The sequence below is a fragment of the Dipodomys merriami genome, unplaced genomic scaffold (genome assembly GCF_024711535.1).
Source record: "Dipodomys merriami isolate MVZ:Mamm:240054 unplaced genomic scaffold, mDipMer1.0.p SCAF_135, whole genome shotgun sequence".
Lineage (NCBI taxonomy): Eukaryota > Metazoa > Chordata > Mammalia > Rodentia > Heteromyidae > Dipodomys > Dipodomys merriami.
In genome coordinates, this window is record NW_027202660.1 from 3,273,089 (window position 1) to 3,289,102 (window position 16,014).

The following is a 16,014-nucleotide window of genomic DNA, read 5'->3' on the forward strand; positions in this document are numbered from 1 at the left end:
AACCGTAACCCTAACCCTAAAATTCACCCGCACCCTCATCCTCACCCTCAGCCTAACCCTAACACTATCCCTATTCCTATCTCTAACCCTTGCCCTCACCCTAACCCTCACCATAACCCTTACCTCACCCTCACCCTAACCCTAACCGTAACCCTCACACTAAACCTAACCTCACCCTAAACCTAATCCTACCACTCACCATAACCCTCACACTAAACCTAACTCAAACCCTCACCCTAACCCTAAACCTCACACTCACCCAGGCCCTCACCATAACCCTTTCCCTCACCCTAAACCTCACCCTCATACCACCCTCAAATTAACCCTAACCATAACCCTCAACCTAACCCTAACCCTAAAACTCACACTCACCCTCACCCTCACCATCACCCTCAGCATAACACTAACCATAACCCTAATCCTAACCCTAAACCTCACCCTCACCCTAACCGTCACCCTAATTCTTACCTTCACACTAATCCTAAACCTAACCCTAACCCTAATACTTACACTAAACCTAACCCTCACCCTAACATAACCATACCCATTACCCTAACCCTCACCCTAACCCTATCCCTATCCCTAACCCTAACCTTATCCCTAACCCTCACCCTAACACTAACCCTAACCCTCACCCTTACCTCACAATAAACCTTAACCTGATCCTCACCCTAAACCACACACTAAACCTAACCCTCAGCCTAACTCTAACCCTAACCTTCACCCTCACCCTTACCCTTACCCTCACTCTAACACTAACACTAATCCTCACCCTAACCCTAAAACCCACCCCAACCCTAACCCTAACCCTCACCCTCAAGCTCACTTTAACCCTACCCATATCCCTCACCCTAAACTTCACTCTAACCCTAATGCTAACTCTAACACTCACCCTAATTCTCACACTATCACTTACTCACACGATAAACCTAAAACTAACCCTAACCGTCACCCTCACCTTAACCTTCTACCTAACCCTAACCCTAACCCTAATCCGAAAGCCTCACCCTAAACATAACCATAACTCTGACACTAATCCTAAACCTAAACCTCACCCTAACGCTAACCCTTACCCTAACCCTAACTCTAACTCTGACCTAACCCTCAGCCTAACCCTAACCCTAAACCTGACCCTCACCCTAACCCTAACCCTCACCCTAAACCTAAACCTCACTCTAACCCTTATCCTCACCCTAACACTAAGCCTAACCCTAACACCAACCCTCCCAATAACCATAACTCTCAGCCTAAGCCTAACCCTCACCCTAAACCTAACCCTAACCGTAACCCTCACCCACACCTTAGCCCTCACACTAATCCTATTGCTAACCCATCCCTCACCCTAACACTAACCCTAACCCTAAACCTCACCCTAAGCCAAACCCTCACCTTAACCCTAACCAAAACCCTACCCCTACCCTATCCCTAACCCTACCCCTCACCCTAAACTTCCTCCTAACACTACCCCTAACCTTAACCCTAAACCTCACCCTAACCGTAACCATATCCCTCACCTTCACCCTCACCCTAAACTGAACTGTAACCCTCACTCTAACCCTAACAATAACTCTAACCCTAAACCTAATCTTAACCCTCACCCTCACCCTAACACTAACCCTAACTTTAACCCTGACATTAACCCTAACCCTCAACCTAACCCTAACCCTCAACCTAACCCTTACCCTCACCCTAACACTAAGGCTAACCCTAACTTGAACCCTCACAGTAACCCTAAAGCTCACCCTAACCATAACCCTCACAGTAACCCTAACCCTCACCCTAACCATAACCCTACCCCTCACCCTACCCCTCACTCTAACCCTAACATCAACCCTAAACCTCACCCTCACCGTCACCCTAACACTCACCCTAACCCTAACCCTCACCGCAACCCTAACCCTCACACTCTCCAAAAACCTCATCCTCACTCTAACACTCACCCTCACCCTAAACATAACCCTAACCCTAACCCTCACCATAACCGTAACCCTAAACCTCACACTAAGAGTAACCCTAACCCTCACCCTCACCCTTACCTTATCCTCACCCTAACCCTAACACTCACCCTAACCCTAACCCTCACGGAAAAACCTAACCCTCATACTTTCCAAAACCCTCATCCTAACTCTAACACTCACCCTCACCCTAAACATAACCCTAACCCTAACCCTCACCATAACCGTAACCGTAACCTTCACCCTAATCCTAACACTTAACCTCACCCTAACCCTAACCCCCACTGTTACTGTAACCCTCACCCTCACCTTAACCCTCACCCATACCCTAACCCTCACACTCACCCTCACCCTAACCCTCAGCCTCATTCTACACATCACCCTAACCATAACCCTCACCCTAACCCTAATCCTCTCTCTCACCAGAACCCTAACACCCACCCTAACCCTCACCCTAACCTCCAACCTAACACTAACCCTCACCCTAACCCTAACGCTAACCCTCACCCTAACCATAACCCTGAACCTAACCCTTACCCTCACTCTAACCCTAACACTCACACTGTCCCTAATCTTCACCCTTACCCTAACCCTACCCCTCACCCTAACCCTCAGCCTAACCCTGACCCCAATCCTAACCCTAACCCTCACCATCACCCTAACACTCATCCTAACCCTCACCCTTCCTCTCACCCTAACCCTAACCCTAACCCTAAAACTCACTCTCAGCCTAACCCTCACCCTGAACCATAACCTCACCGTCACCCTAACCCTAAACCTCACCCTAACCCTAACCCTTACCTCAAACCTCACCCTAGTCCTCACCCTAACCCTAATTCTAACCCTAACCCTCCACCGAATCCTAACCCTCATCCTAACCCTAAACCTCACATTAACCCTAAACCTAATCCTCAATCTAATCCTCAACCTAACCCTAACCGGAAACCTTACCCTAACCCTCACCCTAACCCTAAACCTCACCCTTATCTTAACCCTCACCCTCCGCCTAACCCTCACATTTACAAGTACCATCACCCTCAACCTAATCCTCACCCTCACCCTAACCCTCACCCTAGACCTCACCCTAACACTAACCCTAACCCTAACCCTCACCCTCACGCTCACCCTCAGTATAACACTAACCCTATCACTATTCCTAACCCTAAACCTCACCCTCACCCTAATCATCACCGTAATTCTTACACTCACACTAATCCTAAACCTAACCCTAACCCTAACTCTCACACTAAACCTAACCCTCACCCTAACCGTAACCCTACCCCTTATCATAACCCTCATCTTAACCCTAACCCTAACCCTCACCCCAACCCTCACCCTAAACCTCACCATCATCTTAAACCTGACCCTAACCATAATAATAAACATAACCCTCACCCGACCCCTAACCCTCACCCTCACCCTAACCATCACCCTAACCCTCAACCTAATCCTAACCCTAAACCTCACCCTAACCCTAAGCATAACCGTAAACCTAACTTACACCCTAACACTCACCCTTAACCTAACCCTCACCCTAACCCTAAAACTCACCTTAATCCTCACCCTAACGCTCACTCTCTCACTCACCCTCACCCTAACCCTCACCCTAACCCTCACCCTAATCCTAATGCTAACTCTAAAACTCACCCTAACCCTCAAGCTATCACTTACCCCCACCCCAAACCTAAGCCTAACCTTAAACCTCACCCTCACCCTAAACCTCACCCTAACCCTAAACCTAATCCTAACCCTCACCCTCACCCTATCCCTAACCCTAACCCTAACCCTCACTTACCCCTAATCCTAACCTTCAACTTCACCGTAACCCTAACCATTACCCGAACCCTCACCCTAACCCTAACCCTCACCCACACCCTAACGCTAAAGCTCACCCTCACCCTAAACCTCACCTAATCCTCACCCTAACCCTAACCATTACCTAACCAAGACCCTCAACCTAAACCTCAACTTCACCTTAACACTCACCCTCACCCTAGACCTCACCCTAACCATAAACATAACCCTAAACCTAAACCTTACCCTCACCCTCACGATCACCTTCAGCCTAAACCTAACCCTATCCCTAATCCTAACCCTAACCCTCACCCTCTCCCTAACCCTCACCATAAACCTTACCCCCACCCTCACCCTCACCCTAAACTTAACCCTCACACTAAACCTAACCCTAATTCTAAACCTAACCCTACCCCTCACCCGAAACATAACCCTAACCCTAAACCTCACCCTCACACTAGCCCTCACCCTAACCCTAATTCTAACCCTAACCCTCATCCTCACCCTAAACCTCACACTAGCCCTAACCCAAATCGTGAGTCTAACCCTAACCCTAACCCTAACCCTAACCCTAACCCTCAACCTCAAGCTAACCCTCACCTTAACTCTTACCGTCATTCTCATCCTAACCCTCACCCTAAACCTAACCTAATCTATCACTATAACCCTAACCCCCACCCTCACCATCACCCTCATCCTAACCCTATGCTTAAGCCTAACCCTAACCATATCCCTCACCTTCACCCTAGCCCTCACCCTAACCCTAATCCTAACCCTAACCCTAACCCTAACCCTCACCCTCACCCTAAGGCTAAACGTCACCCTAAGCCTAATCCTCTCCCCAACCATCACCCTCAACCTTACCCTAAGCCTAAGCCTAATCCTTATCTTAACCCTCACACTCACCCTCACCCTAAACCTAATCCTAAACCTAAACCTCAACCTAAACCTCACCCTAATCCTAACACTAACCCTAACACTAACACTAACCCTAACAATCACCATAACCCTCACCCTCAACGTAACTCTAACTCTAAACCTCACCCACACCCTATCCCTAATCCTAACCTTATCCCTAAACCTCACACTAACCCTAACCCTAACTCTCACCCTCACCCTCACCCAAACCGTAACTCTAACCCTAACACTAACATTAACACTAATCCTAACCCTAAAACTAACCCTAACCCTAAAGCTAACCTTCACACTCAGCCTCACCCTAATTGCAAATGTAACCCTAACCATAACACTTACAATGATCCTAACCCTGATCTTAACCATCACCCTCATCCTAGCCCTAACCCTAACCATAACCCTCACCCTAACCCAAACCCTAACCCTAACCCTCAACCTAACCCTAAGCCTAATCCTAACCCTAACCCTAACCCTCCTACTCACCCTCACCGTAAACCTAATCCTATCCCTTAACCTAACCCTCACCATAACCCTCACCCTAGCCCTAACCCTAACCCTAATCCTAACCCTAAAACTCATCCTATCCCTCACCATAACCCTAAACCTAACCCTGACCCTAACCCGAACCCTAACCCTCACCCTCATCCTCGGACTAAGCCTAAAACTAAGCCTAAGCCTAACACTAATCCTAACCCTTACCCTAACACTAACCCTGACATTAACCCTAACTGTAAACGTAAACCTCACTCTCACACTAACCCTAACTCTAACCCTAAACATAAACCTAAAACTCACCCTAACCCTAACCCTAAACCTCACCTTCACCCTCACTGTAACTGTAACACTAACCCTAACCATGACAATAAACATAACCCTAACCCTCACCATAACCACAACACTTACCCTAACCCAAACCCTCACCCTAACACTTACCCTCACCCTAACACTAACCCTAACCCTGACACTAACCCTCACACTAACCCAAACCCTAACCCTAACCCTAATCCTCAACCTAAACCTCACCATCACCCTAGCCCTAACACTAACCCTAACCCTAACCCTCACGCTAACCATCCCCCTAACCCTATATCTAAACCTAAACCTCACCCTCATCCTAACCCTAACCCTAACCGTAACTCTAAACCCCACCCTAGCCCTAACCCTAAACCTCACCTGCACCCTCACCCTCACCCTAAAACTAACCCTAACCCTAACACTAACCTTCACACTAACCCTAAACCTCACCCTAATCCTAAAACTCACCTGAACCCTATCCTTAATCCTAAACCTCACCCTCATGCTAGCCCTCACACTAACCCTAATTCTAACCCTCACCTTAAAAATAACCCTCATCCTCACCGAAACCTCACACTAACATTAACCCTAATCCTCAATCCAACCCTCACCCTAACCCTAACCCTAACCCATACCCTAACCCTAAACCTAACCCTAACCCTCACCCTTATCTTAACCTTCACTCTCAGTCTCAACCTCAACTTAACCCTTACTGTCATCCTCACCCTAACCCTCACTGTAACCCTAAACCTCATCCTAACCCTCACCGTAACCGTGAACCTAAACATCACCCTAACCCTAACCCTCACACTAAACCTCACACTCAGTCTAACCCTAAGCCTAATCCTAAGCCTTACCCTAATCCTCACCCTCACCCTATCCAACATCCTAACCCTAATCCTAAACATCACCCTAAACCTAATCCTCATCCCCACCCTCACCCTCAGCCTAAGCCTAAACCTAACCGTAAACCTCACAATCACCCTCACCCTAACCCAAATCCAAACCCTAAACTTAACCCTAACCCTAAAACTCAACCTAACCCTCACCCTAACCTTAACCCTCACACTGACCCTAATCCTAACCCTCGACATAACCCGCACCCTAACCCTACATCTAACCCTAAACCTCACCCTCACCATAACCATAATCCTAACCATAACCCTAAACCTCACCCCAAACCTAACCCTCAACCTCACCCTCACCCTCACGCTCACTGTAACTCCAACACTAACACTAGCACTAATCCTAACCCTAAACCTAAACCTAACCCTAACCCTAACCCTAATCCTAACACTCACCCTCACCCTAACACTAATTCTAACCCTAACCTAAACTCTAACCCTGACCCTCATGTCACCATAACCCTAACACTCATCCTAACCCTCACCCTAAAACTAACCCTAACCCTAATCCTCACCCTAACACTAACCCTAACCCTCAACCACACACTAGCCCGCACCCTAACCCTAATCCTAACACTAAACCTCATCCTAACCCTCACCCTAACTCTAACCCTAACCGTCACAATAACCCTAACCCTAATCCTAACCCTCAACCTAACCCTAACTCTCATGCTCACTGTAAGACTAACCGTAACCCTCAGCCTAACCCTAAACTTAAGGCAAACCCTAACTCTCACCCTAACCCTAATCCTAAAACTCACCCTAACCCTAAACTTCAACCTCACCCTCACCCTCGGCATAAACCTAAGCCTAATCCTAAGCCTAACCCTCAGACTCACCCTAACGCTTACCATAATCCTAATCCTAACCCTTAGCCTAACCCTCACCCTAACCATAAATGTAACACTAACCCTAAACCTAAACTTCAACCTCAGCCTCACCCTAACCCTAACTCTAACCCTAAACCTCACACTCATCCTCACCTTAACCCTAACCCTAACCCTAAACCTCACCCTCACAATAGCCCTCACCATAACCCTAATCCTAAAACTAACCCTCATCTTAACCCTCACCATAAGCCTAACACTCATCCTCACCCTTACCCTAAACCTAAACCTAACCGTCAACCTAACCCTAACCCTCACCCTCACCATAACCCTTACCCTAACCCTCACTCTAACCCTAAACTTAACCTGAACCCTACCCCTCAACCTAATCCTAACCCTCACCCTCAACCTCACCCTCAGCCTAACCCTAAGCCTAACCCTAAACCTAACCCTAACACACACACTCACACTCACCCTAACTCTAATCCTAACCCTAACCCTCCCCCTAACTCTCACTGTAAACCTAATCTTAACACTAACACTAACCCTAAACCTCAACCTAACCCTCACCCGAACCGTAATTTTAAGCCTAAACCTCACCCTCACCCTAAACCTAACTCTAACCCTAACCCAAACCCTAAACCTCACCCTAACCCTAACCCTCAACCGCACCCTCACCCTCACTGTAACGCTAAACCTAACCATAAAAATAACACTAATCCTAAACTGAACCATCACCCTACACCTAATCCTCACCCCCACCCTCACCTTCAGCCTAACCATAAGCCTAAGCCTAACCCTCAACCTAACCCTTACACTCACTCTCACCCTAACCCTAATCCTAAACCTAACCTTAAACCTAACCCTAACCCTAACCCTAAACCTAACCCTAATCCTCATCCTCACACTCACCCTTGCCCAATCCCTAAACTTAACCCTCACCCTAACCTTAAGCCTAATCCTCACCCTAAGCCTCACACTCACCCTCACCCTAACCCTAATACTAACCCTAACCCTAACCCTCACCCTAACCCTCACCCTAGCCCTAATCCTAACCCTAATCCTAATCCTAAATCTCATCCTAACCCTTACCCTAAACCTAACCCTAAACCTCACCCTCAACCTAGCCCTCACCCTAAACCTAATCCTAACCTTAAAGCTCATCCTAAAAACAAACAACTATCAACCAAGAATACTGTACCCAGCTAAACTCTCCTTCATAACTGAAGGCCAAATAAAAACCTTCCATAGCAAAGAAAAATTGAAACAATACATCTCCACCAAACCAGCCCTGCAAAAGATTCTTAACGATGTCCTACACATAGAAAACCAACAAGAACGCAACAAAGGCCAAGAAACTGCACCCAAACTGAGAATCCAAGAACCTTAGGAAGAACCCAGTTTTCACAGCCCCCAAGAAGGTGGATAACATGGCAGGAACTCCCAAATACCTCTCAGTCCTATCTCTTAACGTTAACGGAGTGAACTCTCCAATTAAGCGACATAGACTGTCTAGTAGGATTAAAAAACAAGACCCTTCTATCTGCTGCCTGCAGGAGTCACATCTTGCCCGTAAAAACAAACATATTTTCAAGGTTGAAGGCTGGAACAAAATCTACCAAGAAAACGGCCCTCATAAACAGGCGGGAGTTGCAATCCTAATATCAGATAAAATAGACTTCAAATTAAAATTCGTGAGAAGAGATAAAGAAGGTCGCTACATACTAATTAAAGGATCTCTCCTTCAGGAGGATATTACAATTCTAAATATCTATTCGCCAAACAATGGAGCACCCAAATTTATCAAAGAAACACTACTTTCCCTCAAATCCCAGATAGATCCAAAGACATTAATCGTTGGGGATTTTAACACACCACTCTCCCCACTAGATAGATCAACTCGGCAAAAACTCAACAGAGAAACCGCAGATCTAAACAGCTGCATAGATCAACTAGACTTAACAGACATTTACCGAACATTTCACCCAGCAGCATCAGAATACACGTTCTTCTCAGCAGCACATGGAACGTTTTCTAAAATAGACCACATTTTAGGCCACAAAGCAAACTTGTCTAAATTCAGAAACATTGAAGTTATACCTTGCATTCTCTCTGACCACAAGGGAATAAAATTAGAACTCAACACCAAAAGCCACCAAAGAAAGTCCGGTATCACATGGAGGCTGAACAACACACTGCTGAATCATGAGTGGGTCATGGAAGAGATTAGAAAGGAAATTCAAATGTTCATGCTATTCAACAAAAATGAACACACAAATTACCAGCTCCTCTGGGACACAGCAAAGGCAGTACTCAGAGGCAAGTTTATAGCTCTGAGCTCCTACATCAACAAATTGGAGAGATCTGAAACTAACAATTTAATGACACATCTAAACCTCCTTGAAAAAGAGCAGCAAGATAAACCCCAATCCAGTAGACGGAAAGAAATAATCAAAATTAAATCAGAATTAAATGAATTAGAATCCAAAAAAACGATAGAAAGAATCAACAAAACAAAGAGTTGGTTCTTCGAAAAACTTAACAAAATTGACAGACCCTTAGCAAACCTTATCAGAAAAAGGAGAGAGCACACCCAAATTAATAAACTCACAGATGAGAATGGAAACATCACCACGGAAACAACCAAGATTCAGAACATTATAAGGGAATACTTCTCAAAACTTTATGCTAATAAGTTTGAGAACTTGACAGAAATGGACCTTTTCCTAGCAAATATTGACATGCCAAAACTAAACCAAGATGAGTTAAACCAGCTTAACAGGCCCATATCAAGCATTGAAATAGAAACAGCAATAAGAGACCTCCCAGCTAAGAAAAGCCCAGGACCAGATGGTTTTACAGCGGAATTTTACAAGGCCTTCAAAGCAGAGCTCACACCAATACTCCTCCAACTCTTCAATGAAATTGAAAGAGAAAGCTCACTACCGAACACATTCTATGAAGCCATCATAACCCTCATCCCAAAACCGGGCAGGGACTCATCAAAGAAAGAGAACTATAGACCCATTTCTTTGATGAACATTGATGCAAAACTTCTCAACAAAATTTTGGCCAATCGACTTCAACAATTCATCCAAAAAATCATACACCATGATCAAACAGGATTCATTTCAGGAATGCAAAGCTGGTTCAATATACGCAAATCAATTAATATTATTCATCACATCAACAGGAGCAAGAATAAGAACCACATGGTTATCTCAATAGATGCAGAAAAAGCATTTGACAAGATCCAACACCCCTTTATGATGAAGGTTCTGGAAAAATTAGGAATCCATGGAACATTCCTCAATACAATAAAGGCTGTATATGACAAACCTACAGCCAGCATTATACTCAATGGTGAAAAACTAAAGCCATTTCCTCTTAACTCAGGAACAAGACAAGGATGCCCACTCTCTCCACTTCTCTTCAATCTAGTATTAGAATGCCTAGCTACAGCAATAAGGCAAGATGCAGACATAGAGGGGATCTAAATAGGGAAAGAAGAAATAAAACTCTCCCTCTTTGCAGATGACATGATCTTGTATTTAAAGAATCCCATAGACTCCACTCCCAAATTACTCAAGCTGATTCAAAACTTTGGCAAAGTAGCAGGTTATAAAATTAACCCCCAAAAATCAATGGCTTTTCTATATGCCAACAATGAGAAAAGTGTGGCTGAAATTAGGAAAGCAACTCCATTTGTAATAGCCCCGCAAAAAATAAAATACCTAGGAATTAACTTAACCAAAGAAGTGAAGGACCTCTATGATGAAAACTTTAAAATCTTGAAAAAGGAAATCAACACAGAACTTAAAAAATGGCAAAACCTCCCATGCTCCTGGATTGGCAAGATTAACATCGTGAAAATGGCAATACTTCCCAAGGCTATCTACAAAGTCAACGCAATACCTATCAAAATTCCACCCTCATTCTTCAAGGAAATAGAGGAGGCAATCCAAAAATTCATATGGAACAATAAAAGACCCCGAATAGCAAAAACGCTCCTCAACGGAAAGAACACTGCTGGAGGAATATCAATACCAAATTTCAAACTCTACTATAAAGCCATAGTAATCAAAACAGCTTGGTATTGGCATAAGAACAGACCTCAGGACCAATGGAATAGAATTGAAAACCCAGAAATGAACCTACAGACCTATAGCCATCTAATCTTCGATAAGGAAGCTAAAACAATAGAATGGAAGAAAGACAGCCTCTTCAGTAAATGGTGCTGGCAAAATTGGTTAACTACATGTAGAAAACTAAAGCTAGATCCTTATATATCACCCTGCACCAGAATCAACTCCAAATGGATCAAAGACGTTGAACTCAAAGCAGACACTCTGAAAACATTACAGGATGGAATAGGAGAAACCCTAGGTCTCCTTGGCTCAGGTCGAAAATTTCTGAATAGAGACCCGGAAGCACAACAAATCAAAGAAAGGTTGGACAAATGGGATTGCATAAGATTGCAGAGCTTCTGCAGGGCAAATGACATAGCTAGCAAGATCAATAGAAAGCCCACTGATTGGGAGAAGATCTTTACTAGCCATACAACGGACAAGGGTCTCATATCTAAAATATACTTGGAACTCAAAAAATTAAACCACCCAACAACAAATCCTCAAAGAAACAACTGCCCAATAAATAAGTGGGCGAAAGACTTAAAGAGAAGCTTCTCTGAAGAAGAAAGAAGGATGGCCAATAGACACATGAAGAAATGTTCAACATCCCTAGCCATAAAAGAAATGCAAATCAAAACAACATTGAGATATCACCTCACTCCAGTTAGAACAGCAAAAATCAAGAACTCTAATAACAACAGATGCTGGAGGGGATGTGGACAGAAAGGAACCTTACTTCATTGTTGGTGGGAATGTAAACTTGTTCAACCACTTTGGAAAGCAGTATGGAGGTTCCTCAAAAGACTTCACATAGATCTCCCCTATGATCCAGCAATCCCACTTTTGGGCATTTACCCAAATGTTTACAAACAAGACCACACTAAAGCTACCAGCACAACTATGTTTATTGCAGCATTATTTACCATAGCTAAGATATGGAACCAACCCAGATGCCCCTCAGTAGATGAATGGATCAAGAAAATGTGGTATATATACACAATGGAATTCTATGCCTCCATCAGAAAGAATGACATTTCCCCATTTGTTAGGAAATGGAAAGGTTTGGAAAAAATTATATTAAGTGAAGTAAGCCAGGCCCAAAAAGCATAGGTCCCATGGTTTCCCTTATTTGCAATATCTAGTATAGGTATGAGTCAAGCGGAAAAGGCCAGATAATGTGATGTTAGGAAAATGAACCCTTAAATATGTATTTTAATGTTTTCGTTTCTTTCATGCATGTGTTTCTAATGCATTTATAAGATTATTTCTTTGTTGCTTTGTATGTCCCTCCCCCACAGTGTAACCCCCACTTTCACTATATTTGATGTCAGTATAACATGTGGAGGAGATGGGGACAAACAAGTCGTTTAAGGATTCAGGTGGACCTGTTGCAACAATGAGAAGTACAAAATGTCATGTCAAAACCAGCTTTACAATTTCGGTGTGGGGGGGGAGGGGGGTATAATTGGGTGGGGGGAGGGGGGTAAAATTGGGTGGGGGAGGGGGGAGGCGGGGAAGGGAAGTGAAGGGTAAACAAAGGAGGAGGCTGCAATGCTTGGTAAGAAATGTATGCATTATCCTGCCCATGTAATTGTAGCCCCTCTGTACAGTATGTTCTCAAATAAAATAAAATACAATTTAAAAAAAAAAAAAAGCTCATCCAAAACCTCCCCATAACCCTAACCCTAGCTCTCAACCTAAACCTAACCCTCACCCTCAACCTCACTCTCAGCCTAACACTAACCTTCACACTAACCATCACATTCATCCTAACAGTAACCCTAATCCTAAACCTAACCCTATCCCTAAACCTCAACCTAAACCTCACCCTCACCCTAAACCCAACACTAACCCTAACCCTTAACCTCTCCATAACCCTAACTCTAACCCTAAACTTCACCCTCAACCTAACCCTAACCCTAAGCCTAACTCTCACCCGCCCCCTAACCCTAACCCTATCACTCACCCTAACCATAAACTTAATCCGAATCCTAACTCTCACACTAACCCTAAACCTCAGCATAACCCTAAACCTAAACGTAACCCTAACCCTAACCATCACACTCACCCTCACCCTACCCTCCCCCTAACCGTATATCTAACCCTAAACCTCACCCTCACTCTAACCCTAACCCTAACACTAAACCCCATTATAACCCTAAACTTAACCCTCACCCTCACCCTCACCCTCACCGTAACTCTAACCCTAACCCTAACAATAACACTAACCCTAACCCAACCATCACCCTAACCCTAATGCTCACCCCCACACTCATCCTCACCCTAACCCTAATCCTAAACCTAGCCCTATCCCTAAACCTCAACCTAAACTTCACCCTCACCCTAACCCTAACACTAATCCTAACCCTAATTCTCATCCTAACCCTCCCCTTAACGCTAACTCTAACAATAAACATCACACTGACCCTCACCCTAACCCAAACCCTAACGTTAAACCTCTCCCTAAACCTCACCCTAATCGTAACCCTCACCCCCATCCTCAACCTCACCGTAACTCTAACCCTAACTATAACAATAACACTAACCCCAACCCTAACCATAACCATAAACTGCAACCTCAGCCTAACCCTCACCACTAACTTAACTCTAACCATACCACAAACAATAACCCTAATCCTAACCCTAACCCTAATACACACACCCACTCTCACCCTAAGCCTAACCCTAAACCTAACCCTAACCCTAAACATAACCCTCACTGTAACTCTAACCCTAACCCTAACTCTAACACTAAACCTAACCCTAAGCCTCAGCCTCATCCTCACCCTACCCCAAACACTAACCCTAACCCTCACCCTAACCCTAATCCTAACCCTAACCCTAAACCTAACCCATAAACTCACCCTCTCCCTACCCCTAATCCTATACCTAAACCTATCCCTAACCCTAACCCTCACCCTCACCCAAAACCTCAAAGTAACTCTAACTCTAAACCTAATAATAACACTAACCCTAATCCTAACCATAACCCTCACCCTCAGCCTCATCCTCACCGCAAACTTAACTCTAACCATAATACTAACAATAACCCTAACCCTAACATTAACCGTAATCCTCACCCCCACCCTCACCCTCAGACTAACCCTAAGACAAACCCTAACCGTAACTCTAACACTAACACTCACCATAACCCTAACCCTAAACCTAATCCTAAACCTAAACCTAAGCCAAACCCTAACCCTAAACCTAAATCTAATCCTCAGCCTCACTCTCACCCTAAACCAAAACCTAACCCTAATCCCCAACCTAAACCTAAACCTAACCATAACCATAACCCTCACTGTAACTCTAAAACTAACCCTAACCATAACAATAACCTAACCCTAATCCTCAGGCTCAAGCTCACCCTAACCCAAAACCTAACCCTAACCCTCACCCTAACCCTAAGTCTAACCCTAACCCTAACCCTCACACTCACCCTCACCCTAACCCTAAACATAAACCTAACCCTATCCCTATCCCCAACCCTCACAGTCAGCCTCAACCTAGCCCTCACCCTAACCCTAATCCTAAACCTAAACCTTATCCTAACCCTCACCCTAACCCTAAACCTAACCATCACCCTAACCCTAAACCTAACCCTCTCCCTCATGCTCAGCCAAAGCCTACGCCTAAGCCTAAACCTAAGCCTAAACCTAACCCTAACCCTCACCCTAACCCTTACCCTAACACTAACCTTAACTCTAAACCTAAACCTCACCCTTTCCCTAACCCTAACTCTAACCCTAACAGTGAACCTAAACCTCATCCTAAACTTAACCCTCACACACGCCCTAACCCTTACCCTAATCCTAATCCGTTCACTAAGCTTAACACTCACCCACACCCTAACCCTAACTCTAACACTAACCCTAACCCTAACCCTCACCCTCAGCCTCACCCTAACCCTAACTCTAACCCTAAACCTAAACCTCACCCTAACCCTAACATTAAACCTAACGCCAAACCTCACCCTAAGACTAATCCTAAAACTCAACCTCACGCTAGCCCTCACACTAACCCTAATCCTAACCCTAACGCTTATCCAAACCCTCCCAATAACCCTAAACCTAGCCCTCACCCTATCCCTAACCCTCAAAGTCTCCCTCATCCTCAGCCTAACCCTAAGCCTAAACCTAACCCACACCCTAACCCTCACACTCAACCTCACCCTAACCCTAATCCTAAACCTAACCCTATCCCTAAACCTCAACCTAAACCTCAGCCTCACCCTAAGCCTAACAATAACCCTAAACCTAAACCTCACCCTAACCCTGCCCCTAACCCTAACTCTAACCCTAAACCTCACCCTCACCCTAATCCTAACCCTAACCCTAAACCTCACCCTAAACCTCACCCTAACCCTAAAACTCACACTCATTCAAAACCTCAAAGTAACTCTAACTCTAAACCTAAAAATAACACTAACCCTAAACCTAATCCTAACCATAACCCTCACCCTCACCGAAAACTTAACCCTAACCATAACACTAACAATAACCCTAACCCTAACACTAACCCTAATCCTCACCCCCACCCTCACCCTCAGCCTAACCCTAAGCCAAACCGTAACCCTAACCCTAAAGCTAACCCTTACTGTAACCCTAACTTTAAACCTAACCCTAACCCTAAACCTATCCCAAACCTTATCCCTAAACCTAACCCTAATCCTCAGCCTCAACCTCACCCTAAC